This window comes from Prionailurus bengalensis, chromosome C1 (genome assembly GCF_016509475.1).
Source record: "Prionailurus bengalensis isolate Pbe53 chromosome C1, Fcat_Pben_1.1_paternal_pri, whole genome shotgun sequence".
Classification (NCBI taxonomy): domain Eukaryota; kingdom Metazoa; phylum Chordata; class Mammalia; order Carnivora; family Felidae; genus Prionailurus; species Prionailurus bengalensis.
In genome coordinates, this window is record NC_057345.1 from 200,375,795 (window position 1) to 200,396,784 (window position 20,990).

Below are 20,990 nucleotides of genomic sequence, written 5' to 3' on the forward strand. Positions count from 1 at the left end.
TTGAGCTATAAAATATGTTAATTGTTCCCCAAATGTTTAATGTTTGTGCTGTTAAATTTTTATTATAAAACAATATATTTAATAAACCTCAGGAAGATCCTACAGCAGAAATAAAGTGATTCTACTTTTTCAATTACTCAAGACAAGAGGATGAACACTTCGAATCCCAAGTTCATCTCTAAACTATGGTATTCAAGCCTAAACAGTGTTCTATTTGTTATCCTTACGTGAAATGACAAAATCATTTTTTTCTTTAAACCTCTTCTCTGTTCAAAAAGCAAAAAAATAAATAAATAAATCTTTTCCTTGTCCAATGTATTGTTTTCTCCATTTCTTTTCTGCTATTTTTCCTGTGTAAGGATCACCTTTGACACTGAAAGTAGCCAATTAGAGAATATCTACATTTCTGGGAAATGCAACTCTTATTCTTTCTCATTTTACTGTCTCCTTTTCCAATTAACAGAAGAAGATTTATACAGCACCAGTCTGTACCCAATTGCCCAGCCTAAAAGTCACCATCATCACTGAAGAAAATTCCAGGCTTTGGTTTAGAAAATTCAAGCACTTCCAGCAGAGATCCAGTTTTCTTAAAGTAATGTGATGCTAATGGCTTTCGATGTTGTCTTTCCCTTAGCAGAGGGAAATAGTTCTGTGGCTTAATTTTTCATGCCTTCATGAATTTAAAAATAAATAAATAAATAAATAAAATGATCCAAAGGCAATAAATTATTCATCAGGTTGCTTAGTCTTAAATCCCTGGTTAATTTTTTTCTATCATTCCCACATATACTTTTTCCTGTTCCATAATACTTCAGATACCAGTTAATAAATATGTGTGCTTACATGTTGATCACTGGGTTTAATCGCATGAATGTTTATCAAATCCAAGGGACTAATTATAATAAGCTTTCCACTGCATCGAGGAGCATTTGGCCGGGAATTAAATATTAAAAATGCAAAAGATCTCACTCTCTCCATGCAAAATGTAAACTGATATATTCTCACAAGAAAAGACCATATAAGCTGAAAGCAAATTGGCAAAAGAAAGCAAAATATATTCTAATTGGCTTCCTTGAATCCATTGTGATTTTCCTTCTTAATAGAGTTGGAGGAGGAGCCATTTAAAGCAGTTTGCACAAAAAGACCAGAAACCAGTCATCATTTAGGACACCAAGATTGCTTCTGGAACTCCATCTACTACATGTTGGGGTGAGTCATTATAGTTATAAGCATTTGAGTAAATAATTGGTAACCAATGCTTAAATACGGAATATGACCTTTTGTGTATGAAAATGCATCTCTCCTGAGTCAGGTAATCCAGAACAAGGCTTTTACTGGTATAAATACAAAACTGTCAGTGGGACAGATATCAGCATCATCACTTGTTAAATGCCAGCATATGCTTAAAGGATACAAATTGCCTCATGGCATAACAAGATCGTTGCTAAAAATAGCCCCAAGTTGAGGGAACACGTGCATTTGACAACATTGGACCATTTTTTTAGGGTATGCACTTTTGCTAACTATTAACACCAGGAACAGGTCTCATAAACTATTTTGTCCAGTGGTTTTTAAGCTGTATTCCCTGGAGCCTTAAGAAATGTACACAGAAGTGGAATGGAGAATATGGAAAATGAGGAGAAGGCAAAGTGGGCCTTTTCTTTTCTAACCAAAGTTGTTCAGCTTCTTTCTTATCAACTGGGGTAGGGAGGGGGGGTAGAACCTGGAATGTCCTTTTAGACATGAGAAATAAAATTCTTTGATCTTACTCCTTCATTTTATAGGTGAGAGAACTAAGTATCAAACAGATTAAATGTTTACCCACAATTACCTAGTGATAAAAATCAGGTGTATAACCCAACCCTTCTACCCAGCCCAGGGCCATTAAAAAAAAAAATATATATATATATATATATATATATGTATATATGTGTGCATATATGTATGTATATATGTATGTATGTATGTGTGTGTATATATATACACATACATACACACACACACTATACCACTTAGATATTCTCAAGAATCTACTATGGATTGAAAACTTCTAAAAGTCAGGTTATTTTGGGCCAGTTTTCTTTTCACAACTTGTTGAATACAACTGGAATGTCGAGCATGGAGAGAATTATCAAAAGGGAAAGTTTATTTCAGTGACCCAGCTTTCCTTTTCTATAGGAATCTCTATTAGGTCTGTGTCTTTAAATTATTAAACTTGTTATGCCTTAATGTCTGCATTTTTTAAGTGAGGATAGTGTGATACCACTCTATTACAACAATAAAATATCATTTCACATCTATCAGACCAGCAAAGATAAAAATCTGGTGATATTAGGTGTTGATGAGGAAATGGGGAGGTAAGAACACCCAACCATGCTCATGGGAGGGTAATTTGGTTTAACCTTTGAAAACAGTTTGGGAAAATCTAGTAAAGTTGACAACATAGTACTGTATAAGCCAGAAATACTACTTTTAGTTATATGTACCTACATATCCTCTAGGAGAACTGTAGACGTATGCTTATTGTAGCATTATTTCTCAAAGTAGAAAACTGGAAACAGAGGTCCATCAACAGAGAATAAGAATGATGAGTTTCCAGTTGCCTGTTTAAGGAGTTGGGAAGTCATGGTTATGTTCAAACAAGTATAAAGCTATACACACTAAAAAGTCAATAATTCTTCTTGGATCCCTAAGAGAGGGGAGGACACAGAGCAAACCACAGTCCCCAAGAATGGAGAGACAAACAGGTAAATATTGGAGTTATGGCTTACCAAAGTAGAAACTCTCAAGGAGGGGAATCCACCCAGGAAACCAGCTCTGAGAAGGAAACACTGAACTGTAATTGGTGAATGTTTGAAGTCTCAGTGCAGACAAGTCATAGGGGAATCCAGACTTAGTGGGGCTCCCACAGTATTGTGAGATTTACCTCCAGGAGCTCGAGTAGATTTCCCCAATCCATACCCAGTAAATATTAAAGGAAAATGCCCTCAGACTTCTAGCAGGGAAAGAGGAAGAGGAACCATTTTGAAGTCCATCAGAACACTGTTCTTCTTAATAACACCTGCCCTCAGGGGAAACTACCTAACCTGAAATTAACCTGCTGGGATTTTATTGCTGCCTAAATGACCCGGTGGAAGGGAAATACCCAACTCCAGCTGGATCTAATCATCCCACTTTGGGGGGGGGGGGGGTTGAAGTGAGCCAGAAACGTTTGTGAAGTTCACAGTGCAGAGGCATAGGCTTACTAGAAGATTGAAACCCAATCATAGAATTGGAGAACACTTCCCCTACCCTCACACATAGGACCATAAAGGTTTATTTATCCCGTACATTATATCCAGCTATCAGGAAAAGAATTATAGGGCATACCAAAAGGCAAAAAACATAATAAGAAGAGAGAGTAAGCATTAAAACCAGACATTGCAGCAATGTTGGAATTATCAGATCAGAAATATAAAACAACTATTGTTAATAAACTAAGGACACTAATGGATAGAATAGACATTGTGCAAGAACAGAAAAATGACACAAGCAGAGAAATGGAAATCCTAACAAGGAACCAAAAAAAAAAGCTAGAGGGAAAAAAAAGAAAGTAACAAAAATGAAGGCACCTGTTATGGGCTTATTAGTAAACCAGACACAGCTGCAGAAAGAATCTCTGAACTAGAAGAATAGAATCTTTGAAAACTGAAAAACAAAGAAAACAAAGATTTAAAAACTTAGAATAGAATATCTAAGGACTGTGGGGTGCTGGAAAATATATAACATACATGTAATGGGAATACCAGAAGGAGAAGAAAAGAGAAAAAGAAGCAGAAGAAATATTTGAAACAATAATGATGGAGAATTCCCACAAATTAAAGTCAGACACCAAAACACAGATTCAGGAAACTCAGAGAACAGCAAGTAGGATAAGTGCCAAAAAATAGAACAAACAAACAAACAAGAAAACAAACCCTATACCCTAAACCACAGAATATCAAAGATGAGGAAACAACTTGAAAGAATCCAAAAGAAAAAAAACCACCTTACTATATAGGAACAAAGGTAAGAATTACATCCAACTTCTCAAAAATCATGCGGCAGGGCACCTGGGTGGCTCAGGTGGTTGAGCCTCTGACTCTTGATTTCAGCTCATGTCATGATGCCAGGGTTGTGGGATTGAGTCCCTTATCAGGCTCTGTGATGAGCGTGGAGCCTGCTTAAGATTGTCTCTCTCTATCCCTCTTCCCCTCTCCCCCACTCACACACTCTCTCTCTCTCTTAAAAAAAAAAGAATGAAATATTTAAAGTGTTGAAAGAAAAAACCCCAAAAATCCAAAAGGCTAAGAAAGGGGGGAAAACTCATAGTTTCTGTATGATGGAATATTCTATAACAGTTAAACTACATAAACTAAAAATCCGTGTATCAATACAAATAGTAGAATGACCATGGGGAAGTCACTTAATCTTTTTGTATGTCAGTTTCTTCAAAACAAAAGATAATAATAATGATAAACTGGCTCATAGAGTTGTTGTGGAAATTAAATGAGTAGAGACATGTAAAGCACTTAAAACAGCCTTGTACAGGGTGAGCTTTTCAGAAGTGTTGCCTTTCACTACAATATACCTGAAAGCAATATTGCGTGAGGAAAGCAAGTAGCAGAAGTACACCAACAATCGTTTAGTCTTTCTATATTCTGGGCAGACATTAATCATCAAGATTTGGAATGAAAAATTAAAATTCTCAGGAATTCCTCAAAGCACTACTTATTGTGTTTTTCACAAGACTTTTAACACGTTTTTAAAATAAAAATAAGTAGCCAAAAAAATAAGCAGGGGTCATTTTTTTGTGATAGGGTTATACTGAACATTTTAGAAGCATCTTGTAAAAAATAGCAATAATAATAAACATATGATTATTATTCATTCCTTTAAGGTGACACAAATATATTTTAATGACATATAAAGTTATCTCTACCTGGTATAGATATGAGAGAATAGAAAATTTTTTCTTTTTTTAATGTTTATTTATTTTGGGGGCATCTGGGTGGCTCAGTCAGTTAAGAGTCTGCCTCCTTTTTTTTTCTTTTTTAATTTTTGTTTATTTTTGAGAGAGAGAGAAAGACAGAGTGTGAGTGGGGGAGGGGCAGAGAGAGAGGGAGACAAGAATTTGAAAGAAGCTTCAGGCTCTGAGCTATCAGCACAGAGCCTAATGCGGGGCTTGAACTCCAGAACCATGAGATCATGACCTGAGCCGAAGTCTGACACTTAACTGACTGACACTTAACCCAGGCACCCCAGAAAACATTTTAAAAGGTAACATTAACACAGAAAATGTCAATAAAAGTCATGTTCTTAAATGAAAGATAATTAAGATTCTACATGTAGAAACATTAACACTAGTCAAATTCTAAAGCTGCAGACAAGATCACCTTCAAGTTGGATGTTAGGATACATGTTGCAAAATATGAACTAATTTCCTTTGCTTCCAAGGAAAATGTTTTATCTTCTTTATAGTAAACTGTAACTTATAATGAGTATTCAAACATTGGAAAATGTCAATGAGCATTATTGGGCAGTAGTCAAGTAATGTAATGTTTGAATCTACTAGCAAGGTGAGAACACTACAGAGAATCACATGCCAAAATTGCCAACTAAAGGACTTATTTTGTTTCTCAAACTTGTTATTTCTTGGGACATCACTCCTAAGATTTTCTAAAGTATTATGCATATAAATTTGTAAATATTCCTTTTATTTGCAAGAATGACTCACTCTTAGCAGCAGACAGAACCTTGAGCATACCCTCATACTATGGCCATAGTCACAAGCAAGACTATCTGGTCAGATGGTGTCCAACTTCTCTCCTACACACTCTTATCCTGGTTTCTGAAGGTATTCACTGTAACCTTCAACTCCACTTGTAAGTACTTACTGCCTTCAACTTGACATGAATGGATTCCTTCCAACCAGCAATGTTTGTGTTGATCACCAACCTTTAATTCCTGCAAGAGAATTATATTTCCCGTTTTCCCAATTTCTCATCAGATTTTTCTGAAGATTTGGGATTTGAAAAAAATTAATAAATTTCCTAAGAAACGTTAAGAAGGAATTCCCATATGGAAACCACTACATACACTAATAAAACATGGATTCAAGAAATATTCCTGACTGTGATTATAGTTAAGAAGTGGCAGGGTGATGAGTATATAGAGATAAATAAAAGGAGATTAAATTGTATCTGCAATGCACTATCTCTTCCATGTAAAATTCAAAGCGAAAATGATAAAATTAGGTCTGTTAGTTCTAGTGGAGGGTATGTGTGTGTTTGAAAAATTATTTTACTTTTCCTGAGTTTTTAATGTCTTCCTAAACAAATGGTTAATGCTGGTTCCTGGGCATCACTCCCAGAGATTCTGACCCTATGGGATCAGATGGAGACTAGGAATCTTCATTTTTTACTAGAGGATGATGGGGCAGATGGCACTACACCAAACTTGGGTGAATGCTGACCAATTCCAGGGAAACCCAGATGCAAACCAGAGGTAGGAGTAAGAAACCTAAATAGTGGCCAAGCAGGATTTGCAAATCGCATCATGAGGCCAAAAGAACAAACTCCATGAGCAGGAATACCTGGATGCCTTTGCCCAGGGCACGTGTGGTAGGAAAGCCTCCCAATCCTCATCACCGAGCGCTATGTGGATGGCTTTCACAGCTCAGGTAGACTAGCAGTCCTGTGCCAGCTCACACCCACCAGTGCACACTGGTTTCAGCATCAACACAGCTGGGTGGGGAGCTGAAGAAAGGCAGGAGATAAAGCTCTATACCGAAGGGGCAATATTTTAAGACTTTCCAAAGTCCTTTCTTTAGTAAAAGGAAAATTCCAGGGCATATTTGTACATTTGCTTTCTTTAATGTACTTAAAAGCACTGTCTGACCTCACTGTGTTTCTTCTGAGTCTTTTCATAGCACTTTATGCTTTCTGATAGCTTTGCAATCATGAAGCAGCTAATGATTAAATTACTAGTTTCAAATCCTCATTATAAAGCAATAATATCAACGTCCTTGTTTCTCTTGATTACTTGATTTAAAATTTTTTAACTCAGTACCATTAGTTAGTCCATATGCTAATATTTGAGAAATATTTATGCCACGAGAAATTTATGTATGTTTTGTGGTACTTCAAAGTGAAGCAAGAAACAAGTTCTAGGCTTTATGGTGATTAAGAGAAAATAAATCCATTCTCCTGAATTCTAAAACCAGTGTGTGTTCTGTCTTCATCCTCTTTTTTGTAAAAAAAAAAAATGGGATATTAATTTTTTTAAGTTTATTTATTTATTTTGAGGGAGGAAGAGTGCAAGTGGGGAAGGGGCAGAGAGAGTGAGAGAGAGAGAGAGAGAGAGAGAGAGAGAGAGAGAAAGAGAGAGAGAGAGAGAGAGAGAGAGAGCCCCAAGCAGGCTCTGTGCCTCCAGCACAGAACCCAACGTGGAGTTCAAACCCATGAATGGCAAGATCATGACCTGAGCTGAGGTCAAGAGGTAGATGCTCAATTGACTGATCCACCCAGGTGTCCCACAGTATTATTTTTAAAGGAAGCATAGCCACCCGGAGTTCTATGTTAGAGTTCTTAGAAGAATCATAGGTTGACTTCCAACAGCAGAGCCTCTGCAAGCTTGGTAAACTTGACCTAAGCGTCTTACTTCTGCACCCAGACCTTTCTCTCTTTCCTCCCATCTCATATCTGATGTAAAACTGAAGGAGGATTCCCCTGCCCAAATGCAACTTAGGAGGCTCATTGTCATCCTGATCAAAGCTACACCATGTGGAAATTATTTGGATATATATCCAAATACAATGGAGTAAGTGGAATGCCATCTGTACAGGGAGTTTCACAGACTGCTGTTCTGACTTTGGCATTTACACAAGGACACAAGCTGCTATTATGGCATAATGGGGCTATACCAGCTATATACACAAACTTTCAATTATAAAAAAATAAAACATTTTTTTAATTGTGCTTCATGACTTCCAGGTGACAAAGACATCTATTTACCCAAGGGTACTTGGAATATGACTTTCCCACTTTCCATTTAAACTCAGAGATTACAAGTAACACTTACATTTCAAATTATTGTATAGCACAATCCCAGAATCCAAGGGGTCTCTACCCTAACTCTGAGTCCTGTGAACTGAAGACAATCGATCCAGGCTTTGCTTCATGAATCACAAGCAGCATGAATTAAGGTAAGAAGACATGTCAATTTCCTTTGCTGTCTGTTCCCTGATTCAAGTTCTACAGTTGGTGCCAACCAAAACCCTGGGCAACCACCCTTTAAGTGCATGAGACTACTGTTCTTCAAGACAAGCAAAGCACCCTATGCATAAACCTGTCCTCACCCTCATCTTTTACTATGTATCGACAGATAGTGCATTCCTGAATGCAACCAGGGAGCAGCAAATGTGATGGTGAAAAGTCAATGAGGTCAGCATTGAACATGGCCACTGCAATGATTTACAAGAAAAGCACTCTCTACGGAGGTGTGGAAATGAAAAAGGCTGCTAGCAACACTTGCTGGAAAATACTGTTATTTAGTCTATTGGTGTAAAGTATTTGAGAAAAAAAAGAAAAAGAAACTAGTAGGAAAAGATGGCACTGCATGAATTAAAGTGCTTTTCATGTATTGTTGCTCCAATTCTCATTACAGCCACATGAGTTCATCACTGTGGGCTGAAAAACTCATTTTTCTTCTAAAGTACAGTGGGATCTAGTTCCCAAGCTCTTTGGAATCCATTCATTAATTTAGCACATATTTACTGCCTACATGGTCCTGTAGCAAATAATGAGCCAGATCAGAGACAGATGGTGTGCATGTCACTACATGTTGAGCTCCCTGAAATCGCAGATGACCAAAATGCAAGTGAAAAAAATGTAAGTGACCTAAGACAAGGGACAATAAAGTGTTATGAGCATGCAGAAGAAGGAAGAGGGCACTTTAAGGAAGAGGGAATCATGAAATTTGAGCTTCCTAGTAGGGATTAGTGGCAGTGAAGAAAAGCATTCCAGACAAGGCACTAACAAGCACCAAGGCAAAGGTCAAATAAGGAACAAAGAATAAGATTCAAGAGGTAGAGTGAAGGCATAGACAAGGAGGGCCTTTAATGCTCAGCTAGGGAGCATTCTTAGAGAAAAAAAAACCCTACAGATTTTCCCACATGGAAAAGCACTGGTGATTCTTGAAGTGCAGAGTTAAAGTATCAGAGCTGTGCTTCCAGAATACATACAGATCCAATCAAAAGACATAGGGAATCAGAATGGATTTAAAAAAAAAAAAGATGCATCTATGTGCTATTTACAAGAGACCCATTTTAGACCTAATACCTTCAGATTGAAACTAGGGTGATAGAGAACCATCTATCATGCTAATGGTCACCAAAAGAAAACAGGAATAGCCATGTTTATTTTATTCTTTTAGTATGCAATTTATTTTCAAATTGGTTTCCATACAACACCCAGTGCTCATCCCAACAGGTGCTCTCCCCAATGCCCATCACCCACTTTCCCCTCCCTCCCACCCCCCCATCAACCCTCAGATTATTCTTAGTCTTTAAGAGTCTCTTATGGTTTGCCTCCCTCCCTCTCTAACTTTTTTTCCCTCTTCCCCTCCCCCATGGTCTTCTGTTAAGTTTCTCAGGATCCACATAAGAGTGAAAGCATATGGTATCTGTCTTTCTCTGTATGACTTATTTCACTTAGAATAACACTCTCCAGTTCCATCCACGTTGCTAAAAAAGGCCATATTTCATTCTTTCTCATTGCCAGGTAGTATTCCATTATATATGTAAACCCCAACTTCTTTACCCATTCATCAGTTGATGGAAATTTAGGCTCTTTCCATCATTTGGCTCTTGTTGAAAGTGCTGCTATAAACATTGGGGTACAAGTGCCCCTATGCATCAGCACTCCCGTATCCCTTGGGCCAATTCCTAGCAGTGCTATTGCTGGGTTATAGGGTAGATCTGTTTTTAATTTTTTGAGGAACCTCCACACTGTTTTCCAGAGTGACTGCACCAGTTTGCATTCCCACCAATAGTGCAAGAGGGTTCCCGTTTCTCCACATCCTCGCCAGCATCTATAGTTTCCTGATTTGTTCATTTTAGCCACTCTGACTGGCGTGAGGTGATATCTCAGTGTGGTTTTGATTTGTATTTCCTGAATGAGGAGTGATGTTGAGCATCTTTTCATGTGCCTGTTGGCCATCTGGATGTCTTCTTTAGAGAAGTGTCTATTCATGTCTTCTTCCCATGTCTTCACTGGATTATTTGTTTTTCGGGTGTGGAGTTTGGAGAGTTCTTTATAGATTTTGGATACTAGCCCTTTGTTCGATATGTCATTTGCAAATATCTTTTCCCATTCTGTCGGTTGCCTTTTAGTTTTGTTGATTGTTTCCTTTGCAGAGCAGAAGCTTTTTATCTTCATGAGGTCCCAATAGTTCATTTTTGCTTTTAATTCTCTTGCCTTTGGAGATGTGTCAAGTAAGAAATTGCTGCGGCTGAGGTTAGAAAGGTTTTTTTTCCTGCTTTCTCCTCTAGGGTTTTGATGGTTTCTTGTCTCACATTTAGGTCCTTCATCTACTTTGAGTTTATTTTTGTGAATGGTGTAAGAAAGTGGTCTAGTTTCATTCTTCTGCATGTTGCTGTCCAGTTCTCCCAGCATTATTTGTTAAAGAGACTGTCTTTTTTCCATTGGGTATTCTTTCCTGCTTTGTCAAAGATTAGTTGGCCATACATTTGTGGGTCTAATTCTGGAGCCTTTATTCTATCCCATTGGTCTATGTGTCTGTTTTTGTGCCAGTACCATACTGTATTGATGATTGCAGCTTTGTAGTAGAGGCTAAAGTCTGGGATTGTGGTTCCTTCTGCTTTGGTCTTTTTCTTCAATATTACCTTGGCTAGTCAGGGTCTTTTGTGGTTACATACAAATTTTAGGATTGCTTATTCTAGCTTCGAGAAGAATGCTGGTACAATTTTGATTGGGATTGCATTGAATGTGTAGATAGCTTTGGGTAATATTGACATTTTAACAATATTTATTCTTCCAATCCATAAGCATGGAATGTTTTTCCATTTCTTTGTATCTTCTTCAATTTCCTTCACAAGCTTTCTATAGTTTTCAGCATACAGATCTTTTACATCTTTGGTTAGATTTATTCCTAGGTATTTTATGATTCTTGGTGCAATTGTGAATGGGATCAGTTTTTTTATTTGTCTTTCTGTTGCTTCATTATTAGTGTATAAGAATGCAACTGATTTCTGTACATTGATTTTGTGTCCTGCAACTTTGCTGAATTCATGTATCAGTTCTAGCAGACTTTTGGTGGAGTCTATCGGGTTTTCCATGTATAATATCATATCATCTGCAAAAAGTGAAAGCTTGACTTCATCTTTGCCAATTTTGGTGTCCTTGGTTTCCTTTTGTTGTCTGATTGCTGATGCTAGAAATCCAACACTATGTTAAACAACAGCGGTGAGAGTGGGCATCCTGGTCGTGTTCCTGATCTCAGGGGGAAAGCTCTTAGTTTTTCCCCATTGAGGATGATATTAGCTGTGGGCTTTTCATAAATGGCTTTTATGATGTTTAAGTATGTTCCTTCTATCCCGACTTTTTCAAGGGTTTTTATTAAGAAAGAATGCTGAATTTTGTCAAATGCTTTTTCTGCATTGATTGACAGGATCATATGGTTCTCTTCTTTTCTTTTATTAATGTGATGCCTCACATTGATTGATTTGCAAATGTTGAACCAGCCTTGCAGCGCAGGAATGAATCCCACTTGATCGTGGTGAATACTTCTTTTTATATGCTGTTGAATTCAATTTGCTAGTATCTTGTTGAGAATTTTTGCATCCATATTCATCAGAGATATTGGCCTGTAGTTCTTTTTTTGCTGGGTCTCTGTCTGGTTTGGGAATCAAAGTAATGCTGGCTTCAGAGAATGGTCTGGAAGTTTTCCTTCCCTTTCTATTTTTTGGAACACCTTGAGAAGGATAGGTATTATCTCTGCTTTAAATGTCTGGTAGAATTCCCCAGGGAAGCTGTCTGGTCCTGGGCTCTTATTTGTTGGGAGATATTTGATAACTGATTCAATTCCTTCCCTGGTTATGGGTCTGTTCAAATTTTCTATTTCTTCCTGTTTGAGTTTTAGAAGTATGGGGGTGCTTAGGAATTTTTCCATTTCTTCCTGGTTGTCCAGTTTGTTGGCATATAATTTTTTATAGTATTCCCTGATACTTGCTTGTATTTCTGAGGGATTCGTTGTAATAATTCCATTTTCATTCATGATTTTATCTGTTTGGGTCCTCTCCCTTTTCTTATTGAGAAGCCTGGCTACAGGTTTATCAATTTTGTTTATATTTTCAAAAACCAACTCTTGGTTTCATTAATCTGCTCTACAGTTTTTTTTTTTTAGATTCTATATTGTTTATTTCTGCTCTGATCTTTATTATTTCTCTTCTTCTGCTGAGTTTAGGGTGCCTTTGCTGTTCTGCTTCTATTTCCTTTAGGTGTGCTGTTAGATTTTGTATTTGGGATTTTGTTTGTTTGTTTGTTTGTTTCTTGAGATAGCTCTGTTACAGCCTTTAATTTAAAGTCTAGTTTTTCTGATATAAGTATAGCTACTCCAGCTTTCTCTTGACTTCCACTAGCATGGTAGATAGTTCTCCATCCCCTCACTTTCAATCTGAAGGTGTCTTCAGGTCTAAAATGAGTCTCTTGTTGATAGCAAATAGAAGGGTCTTGGTTTTTTTTTTATCCATTCTGATATGCTATGTCTTTTGGTTGAAGCATTTAGTCCATTTATATTCAGTGTTATTATTGAAAGATGGGTTTAGAGTCATTGTGATGTCTGTAGGTTTCATGCTTGTAGTGATGTCTCTGGTATTTTGTGGTCCTTGCAACATTTCACTCACAGACTTCCCCTTAGGATCTCTAGTAGGGCTGGTTTAGTGGTGATGAATTCCTTCAGTTTTTGTTTGTTTGGGAAAACCTTTATCTCTCCTTCTATTCTGAATGACAGACTTGCTGGATAAAGGATTATTGGCTGCATATTTTTTCTGTTTATCACATTGAAGATTTCCTGCCATTCCTTTCTGGTCTGCGAAGTGTCAGTAGCTAGGTCTGCTATTACCCTTATGTGTCTACCTTTGTAAGTTAGGGCCCGTTTATCCCTAACTGCTTTCAGAATTCTCTCTTTATCTTTGTATTTTGCCAGTTTCACTATGATATGTCCTGCAAAAGATCGATTCAAGTTATGTCTGAAGAGAGTTCTCTGTCCCTCCTGGATTTCAATGCCTGTTTCCTTCCCCAGATCAGGGAAGTTCTCAGCTATGGTTTCTTCAAGTGACCTTCAGCCCCTTTCTCTCTCTCTTGTTCTTCTGGAATTCCTATGATACGGATATTGTTCCGTTTGATTGCATCACTTAGTTCTCTAATTCTTCCCTCGTGCTCCTGGATATTTTTATATCTTTTTCTCAGCTTCCTCTTTTTCCATAATTTTATCTTCTAATTCACCTATTCTCTCCTCTGCCTCTTCAATTCGTGCTATAGCTGCCTCCATTTTATTTTGCACCTCAATATAGCATTCTTTAGTTCCTCATGACTATTTTTTAGTTCCTTGATCTCTGTAGCAATAGATTCTCTTCTGTCCTCTATGCTTCTTTCAAGCCCAGCGATTAATTTTATGGCCATTATTCTGAATTCTTGTTCCATTACATTGCTTAAATCGGTTTTGATCAATTCGTTAGCTGTCGCTACTTCCCGGAGTTTCTTTTGAGGAGAATTTTTCCATTTCATCATTTGGTTAGTCCCTGTGGTGGCTCCAAACTGCATTAAACTTCCCCTCTGCTGTCTGTAGAAACTTGTGTTGGTGGGCAGGGCTGCAGTCAGACCCAATGTCTGCCCCCAGCCCACCTCTGGGGCCACAGTCAAACCAGTATGTAACCCCCTTGCCCAGGGGCAAGACTCACTGTGGACTGGTGTGGCCCCTGTCTGGGCTGCTTGCATTCTGCCAGGCTTGTTGTGCTGTTTCAGGGATCTGGCCAAGGGCATATTAGGATGGATCCACAAGGTACAGAGGGGCAGGAGGGGCAGGCTTAGCTAGCTTTGCCATCGGCGGTACCCCGAGGGAGGCAGGCCCCTCAGAAGATGGATCCACAGAAGCACAGTGTTGGGCGTTTGCGCATTGCAAGCAAGTTCAGTGATGGGAACTGGTTCCCTTTGGAATTTCAGCGGGGAGATGGGAGAGGTAAATGGTGCTTGCCAGTGCCTTTGTTTCCCCATTCCCAGCTCTGTCCTTCCAGGGCTCAACAACTCTCCCTCCGTGCATCTTCTTGCCCGCTCCACTCTCTGAAAGCAGAGCTGTTGACTTTTAACATTTCGGATGTTAAGTCCCACTGGCTCTCAGAACTCACGGAGTCTGGCCCATCCACTTTTGCAAGCCAGACTTCGGGGGCTGTTCCTTGCCTGGTGGGCTGCCCCTCCACGGCCCCAGCTCCCTCCTGCCAGTCTGTGTAGCACACACTACCTCTCGGCCCTTCCTACCCTCTTCTGTGGGCCTCCTGTCTATGCTTGGCTCCAGAGAGTCCATTCTGGTAGTCTTCTGGCGGTTTTCTTGGTTATTTAGGCTGATGTGGGTGGAATCTAAGTGATCAGCAGGACGAGGTGAGCCTATCATCCTCCTAAGCTGCCATCTTCTCCCTCTTAGAATCAGGAGTAGCCATGTTTAAATAAGACAAACTAGATTTTAAAATAAAGACTGTAACAAGAGATGAAAAAGGGCATTATATAATAATTAAGGGTTCTTTCCACCAAGAAGATCTAACAATGTTAAATATGTATGCCCCCAAAGTGACAGCACCCATATATATAAATGAACTATATATAAATCAACATGTGTGTGTGTGTGTGTGTATAATCAACTAATCACAAACATAAAGAAACTCATTGATAATAATGCCATAATAGTAGGGGACTTCAACACCCCACTTAAAACAATTTACAGATCATCTAAGCAGAAAATCAACAAAGAAACAGTGGCTCTGAATGACACATGGACTGGATGGATTTAACAGATATATTCAGAACATTTCATCCTAAAGCAGTAGGATATACATTCTTCTCGAGTGCACATGGAATATTCTCAACAATAAATCACATACTGGGTCATAAATCAACCCTCAACAAGTACAAAAATATCAAGATCATACCATGCATATTTGCAGACCACAATGCTATGAAAGTCAAAATCAACCACAAGAAAAAATTTGGAAAGACCACGAATACTTGGAGATTAAAGAACATCCTACTAAATAATTAATGGGTTAACCAAAATTAAAGATATTTAAAAAGTACATGGAAGCCAATGAAAATGATAACACCACATCCCCAAACCTCTGGGATGCAGCAAAGGCAGTCATAAGAGGGAAGTATATAACAATCCAGGGCTTTCTAAAGAAGGAAGAAAGGCGGGGAGGAGCCAAGATGGCAGAACAGCATGGAAGTTTTTTGTGTGTCTTGCTTCCAGGAAATACAGCCAGACCAACACTAAACCAACCTACACACCTAGAAAACTGGAGGATTAACACAACAATCTGCACAACCTGAACCACAGAATTCAGCAGGAATTCACCCCAAAAGAAAGAGCACAAAGAAATGACAGCCAGAGATTTAACCAACACAGATACAAGCAAGATGTCTGAACCAGAATTTAGAATCACGATAATACAAATACTAGCTGGAGTCGAAAATAGATTAGAATCCCTCTCTGCAGAGATAAAAGAAGTAAAAAAAAATAGCCAGAATGAAATTAAAAATGCTATAACTGAGCTGCAATACGGATAGATGCAGCGGCAGCAAGGATGGATGAGGCAGAACAGAGAATCAGCGATACAGAGGACAAACTTATAGAGAATAATGAAGCAGAAAAAAAGAGGGAGATTAAGACAAAAGAGCACAATTTAAGAATTAGAGAAATCAGTAACTCATTAAAAAGGATTAACATCAGAATCATAGGGGTCCCAGAAGAGGAAGTGTGAGAAATAGGGGTAGAAGGGTTATGTGAGCAAATCATAGCAGAAAACTTCCCTAACCTGGGGAAAGACATAGACATCAAAATCCAGGAAGCACAGAGGACCCCACATTAGATTCAACAAAAACCGACCATCAACAAGGCATATCATAGTCAAATTCACAAAATACTTGGGCAAGGAGAGAATCATGAAAGCAGCAAGGGAAAAAAAGTCCCTAACCTACAAGGGAAGACAGATCAGGTTTGCAGCAGACCTATCCACAGAAACTTGGCAGGCCACAAAGCAGTGGCAGGATATATTCAATGTGCTGAATCAGAAAAATATGCAGCCAAGATTTCTTTATCCAGCAAACCTGTCATTCAAAATAGGAGAGGAACGCCTGGGTGGCTCAGTCAGTTAAGCATCCAACTTCAGCTCAGGTCATGATCTCATGGTTTGTGAGTCCAAGCCCCATGTTGGGCTCTATGCTGACAGCTCGGAGCCTGGAGCCTGCTTTGGATTCTGTGTCTCCTTCTCTCTCTGCCCCTCCCCAAGTTGTGCTCTGTCTCTCAAAAAATAAATAAGTATAAAAAAATTTAATAAAAAAATATAGGAGAGATTAAAAGTTTCCCAGACAAACAAAAACTAAAGGAGTTTGTGACCACTAAACCAGCCCCACAAGAAATTTTAAGGGGGAATCTCTGAGGGAAGAAAAGATGGGAAAAAAATACATATATATATATATATATATATGTTTTATATTTATATATATGTATATATATCTGTATTATATATATACATATATATGTATATATATATTTGTTTTTATATACATTTATATTTATATATATGTGTATATAAAGCAACAAAGATTAGAAAGGACCAGAGAACACCACCAGAAGCTCCACTCTACAAGCATCATAATGGCAATAAATTCATATCTTTCAGTAGTCACTCTAAATGTCAGTGGACTCAATGCTCCAATCAAAAGACATAGGGTAACAGAATGGATAAGAAAACAAGATCCATCTATATGTTGTTTACAAGAGACCCACTTTAGACCTAAAGACACCTTCAGATTGAAAATAAGGGAATGGAAAACCATGTATCATGTTAATGGTCAACAAAAGAAAGCCGGAGTAGCTGTACTTATATCAGACAATCTAGACTTTAAAATAAAACACTGTAACAAGAGATGCAGAAGGGCATTATATCATAATCAAGGGGTCTATCTACCAAGAAGACCAAACAATTGTAAACATTTATGCTCCAAATGTGAAAACACCCAAATATATAAATCAATTAATCACAAATATAAAGAAACTCATTGATAGTAATACCATAATAGTAGGAGACTTCAACACCCCACTCACAGCAATGGACAGATCATCCAATCAAAAAATCAACAAGGAAACAATGGCTTTGAATGACACACTGGACTAGACGGACTTAACAGATATACTCAGAACATTTCATCCTAAAGCACCAGAATACACATTCTTCTCCAGTGCACATGGAATGTTCTTCAGCATAGACCATATACTGGAACACAAATCAACCCTAAGTAAGTACAAAAAGATTGAGATCATACCGTGCATATTTTCAGACCACAATGCTATGAAACTTGAAATCAACCACAAGAAAAAATTTGGAAAGGTAACAAATACTTGGAGACTGAAGAGCCAAGCAGTTAAAGAGGAAATTACAAAGTATATGGAAGTCAATGAAAATGATAACACCACAATCCCAAACCTCTGGGCTGCAGCAAAGGCGGTCATAAGAGGAAAGTATATAGGCCTTCCTAAAGGAGGAGGAAGGTCTCAGATACACAACCTAACTTTATGCCTTAAGGAGCTAGAAAAAGAACAGCAAATAAAACCCCAAAAGAGCAAAAGACAGGAAATAATAAAGATTAGAGCAGAAATGAATGCTATCAAAACAAAAACAAACAAACAAACAAAAAAAAAACAGTAGAACAGACCAATGAAACCAGAAGCTGGTTCTTTGAAAGAATTAACAAAATTGATAAACCACTAGCCAGTTTGATCAAAAACAAAAAGGAAAGGACCCAAATAAATAAAATCAAGAATGAAAGAGGAGAGATCACAACCAACACAACAGAAATAAAAACAATCATAAGAGAATATTATGAGCAATAATATGCCAATAAAATGGGTATTGTGGAAGAAATAGACAAATTCCTAGAAACACATACACTACCAAAACTGAAACAGGAAGAAATAGAAAATTTGAACAGACCCATAACCAGTAAGGAAATCGAATGAGTAATCAAAAATCTGCCAAAAAACAAGAGTCCAGGGCCAGATGGCTTTCCAGGGGAATTCTACCAAACATTTAAGGAAGAGTTAACACCCATTCTCTTGAAGCTGTTCTAAAAAATAGAAATGGAAGGAAAACTTCCAAACTCTTTCTATGAAGCCAGCATGACCTTGATTCCAAAACCAGACAGAAACCCCACAACTATTGACCAATTTTCCTGATGAACATGGATGCAAAAATCCTCAAGATATTAGCCAACTGGATCCAACAATACATTAAAAAAATTATTCACCACGACCAAGCAGGATTTATACCTGGGATCCAGGGCTGGTTCAATATCTGCAAAACAATTAACATGATTCATCACATCAATAAAAAAAAGGACAAGAACCATAGGATCCTCTCAATAGATGCAGAGAAAGCATTCAACAAAATACAGAATCTTTTCTTGATAAAAACATTCAAGAAAGTAGGGATAGAAGGAGTGGACCTCGAGATCATAAAAGCCATATATGAACGAATGACCTAACGCTAATATCATCCTCAATGGGGAAAAACTGAGAGCTTTCCCCCGAAGGTCAGGAACAAGACAGGGATGTCCACTCTCGCCAATGTTATTTAACATAGTATTGGAAGTCTTAGCCTCAGCAATCAGACAACACAAAGAAATAAAAGGCATCAAATTGGCCAGGAAGAGGTCAAACTTTCACTCTTTGCAGATGACATGATACTCTATTTGGAAAACCCTAAAGATTCCACCAAAAAACTGCTAGAACTGATTCATGAATTCAGCAAAGTTGCAGGATATAAAATCAACACACAGAAATCGGTTGCATTTCCATACACCAACAATGAAGCAGCAGAAAGAGAAATCAAGGAATTGATCCATTTACAATTGCACCAAAACCCATAAAATACCTAGGAAGAAACCTAACCAAAGAGGTAAAAAATCTATACCTTTAAAACTATAGAAAATATTGAGGAAGACACAAAAAATGGAAAAATATTCCATGCTCACAGATTGAAAGAACAAATTTTGTCAAAACATCAATACTACCCAAGGCAATCTACACATTCAATGCAATCCCTAGCAAAGTAGCATTGTTCACAGAGATAGAACAAACAATCCTAAAATTTGAATGAAACCAGAAAAGATCCTGAATAGTCAAAGCAATCCTGAAAAATAAAACCAAAGCTGAAGGCATCACAAGTCCAACTTCAATATCTATTACAAAGCTGTAATCATCAAGACAGTATGGTACTGGCACAAAAACAGACACATAGGTCAATGGAACAGAACAGAGAACCCCTAAATTGACCCACAAACATATGGCCAACTAATCTTTGACAAAGCAGGAAACGATATCCAATGGAAAAAAAACAGTCTCTTCAGCAAATGGTGTTGAGAAAACTGGACAGCGACATGCAGAAAAGTGAACCTGGATCACTTTATTACACCATACACAAAAATAAACTCAAAATGGATGAAAGACTTCCATGTCAGACAGGAAGCCATCAAAATCCTCAAGGAGAAAGCAGGCAAAAACCTCTTCAACCTCAGCCGCAGCAACTTCTTACTTGACATGTCTCCAGAGGTGAGGGAAACAAAAGCAAAAATGAACTATTAGGACCTCACCAAGATAAAAAGCTTCTGCACAGTGAAGGAAACAATCAGCAAAACTCAAAGGCAACCAATGAAATGGGAGAAGATATTTGCAAATGCTATATCAGATAAAGGGTTAGTATAAAAAAAATCTATAAAGAACTTATCAAACTCAACATCCAAAAAACAAATAATCCAGTGAAGAAATGAGCAAAAGAGTTTTCCAAAGAAGACATCCAGATTGCTAACAGACACATGACAAAATTCTCAACATCACTCATCATCAGGGAAATAGAAATCAAAACCACAATGAAATACCACCTCACACCTGTCAGAATGGCTCACATTAACAACTCAGGCAACAACAGATGTTGGTGAGGAAGCGGAAAAAGAAGAACCCCTTTGCACTGCTGGTGGGATGCAAATTGATGCAGCCACTCTGGAAAACAGTATGGAGGTTCCTCAAAAAATTAAAACTGGAACTACTCTATGACCCAGCAATTGCACTACTAGGTATTTATCCAAGGGATACAGGAATGCTGTTTTGAAGGGGCACATGCACCCCAATGTTTATAGCAGCGCTATCAACAATAGCCAAAGTATGGAAAGAGCCCAAATGTCCATCAACTGATAATGGATAAAGAAGATGTAGTATATATATACAATGGATTATTACTTGGCAATCAAAAGAATGAAATCTTGCCATTTGCAACAATGTGGATGGAAGTAGAGTGTATTATGCTAAGAGAAATTAGTCATTCAGAGAAAGACAAATATCATAGAACTTCACTCATATGTAGAATTTAAGATACAAAACAGATGAACATAAGGGAAGGGGAACAAAAACAATATAAAAATAAGGAGGGGGACAAAATATAAAAGACTCTTAAATACAGAGAACAAGCTGAGGGTTGCTGGAGGGGTTTTGGATGAGGTGGATGGGCTAAATGGGCAAGAGGCATTAAGGAAGGCACATGTTGGTGGGGCGCCTGGGTGGCGCAGTCGGTTAAGCGTCCGACTTCAGCCAGGTCACGATCTCGCGGTCTGTGAGTTCGAGCCCCGCGTCAG